This window comes from Carlito syrichta, unplaced genomic scaffold (assembly GCF_000164805.1).
Source record: "Carlito syrichta isolate Samal-C Ts95f unplaced genomic scaffold, Tarsius_syrichta-2.0.1 Scaffold307183, whole genome shotgun sequence".
Taxonomy (NCBI): Eukaryota; Metazoa; Chordata; class Mammalia; order Primates; family Tarsiidae; genus Carlito; species Carlito syrichta.
Window position 1 is genome coordinate 21,562 of NW_007251279.1, and position 1,913 is coordinate 23,474.

Genomic DNA, 1,913 nt, shown 5'->3' on the forward strand with positions numbered 1-1,913 from the left:
AAGCTGATTTTTTGATTTATTGTAGAGATGAGGTCTCACTGCCCAGGCGGGTCTCAAACCCGCGGGTTCAGGCAATCCACTCACCTCAGCCTCCAAAAGGCGCGGGATTACAGATTGAGCCACCGAGCCCACCTAAGACCTCTTCTATACACTAAGTTTTTTAAAAAAATTAGCCGGACATGGTGGCACATGCCTGCAGTTCCAGCTACTTGGAAGACTGAGGCGGAAGGATCGCCTGAGTCCAGCAGGTCGAGGCTGTGGTAGCCGTGAGCATGCTCACTGCACTCCAGAGTGAGACTCCAGCTCAAAAAAACTTAAAAAATAAAAGAAAATACAGGCTCTTTCTGTGACAAGGGAGTTGTGAAATTAAAAAAAAGAAAGTACATGCTCTAATTAACCATCAAGGGAGATTTTTAATTAAGATGTGGAAAGAAATCAAAAGTTAAACAGATCTGGCCACATTAAAACTAAACGCAAGCCGGGCTCAGTGGCTCAGCCTGTAAACCCGCGCTTTGGGAGGCCGAGGTGAGTGGATTGCCTGAGGCCGCGGGTTCGAGACCCGCCTGGGCAGCGAGACCTCATCTCTACAATAAATCAAAAATTAGCCGGGTGTGGTAGTGCGCACCTGTAGTTCCAGCCACTTGGAAGGCTGAGGCGCAAGGATCGCCGGAGCCCAGCAGGTCGAGGCCGGGAGCAGCCATCGCACTCCAGTCTGGGGGACAGAGACTCCAACTCAATAAATAAATAAATAAATAAATAATAAAAAATAAAATAAAATAAATGCAGACCTGGCACCGTGCCTCATGGCTTTCATCTCAGCACTTTGGGAGGCCCAGGTGGGGGGACTGTTTAAGTCTGGGATTCAAGTCCAGCCTGGGCAACATAGCGCGATCTCATCTCCACAAAAACATTTAAAAAATTAGCTGGGCATGGTGGTGCGTATCCCAGCTCCTTGAGAGACTGAGGCGGAAGGATCCCCTGAACCCAGGAGGTCAAGGCTGCAGTGAGTGTGATTGTGCCACTGCACTCTAGTCTGGGCAACAGAGTGAGACCCTGATAAAACAAACAAACAAACAGAAAAACTAAAAAAATGCAGTGGCCACGTGCAGGGGATCACCCCTGTGCCTGTGTCTTGAGAGATTAAAATGGGAGGATCATTTTGCCAAGGAGTTTGAGGTTACGGTGAACTATGTCTGCACCATTGTGCTCTAGCCTGGGCAACAGAGATAGACCCTAACTCAAAAGGAAATGCAGCCAAGGCTAGGTGAAGCCTGCTGAAATGGGTTGCAGTCTGCTCTTTGGAATGGTTGTATTAAGAGTTTGCTAAGGCCGGTCCCAGTGGCTCACGCCTGCAATACCAGCACTTTGGGAGGGAGAAGCAGGAGGATCACTTGAGGCCAGGCGTTGGCATCCAGCCTAGGTAACATAGCGAGACCTCATCTCTACAAACAAATTTTAAAAATTAACAGGGTGTGGTGGCACACAACTATGGTCCAAACTACTCAGGAGCCTGAGGCAGAAGAATCAAGTGAGACTCTGACTAAAATAAAATAAAATATAAAGTTACAATACTCAAAACGGTGGGGTTCTACCAAAGGAATGGACAGAAGAAAAGAATAAAACAGAGGTACCACCTATGAGTCCCAACTATACTGAAATTTTGTGTGGTAACCCCTCAGGTCCTTCCCACTGTGGGAGCTTTGCTGTCCTCTCAATAAATCCTGCTTTTTCACTTAAAAAAAAAGAAATATTGCCAGGCTCGGTGGCTCAGCCTGTAATCGCGCACCTTTGGGAGGTTGAGGTGAGTGGATTGCCTGAGCCCGCGGGTTCGAGACCCGCCTGGGCAACGAAACTTCATCTCTACAATAAATCAAAAAAATCAGCCGGGCGTGGTAGCGCATGCCTGTAGTTCC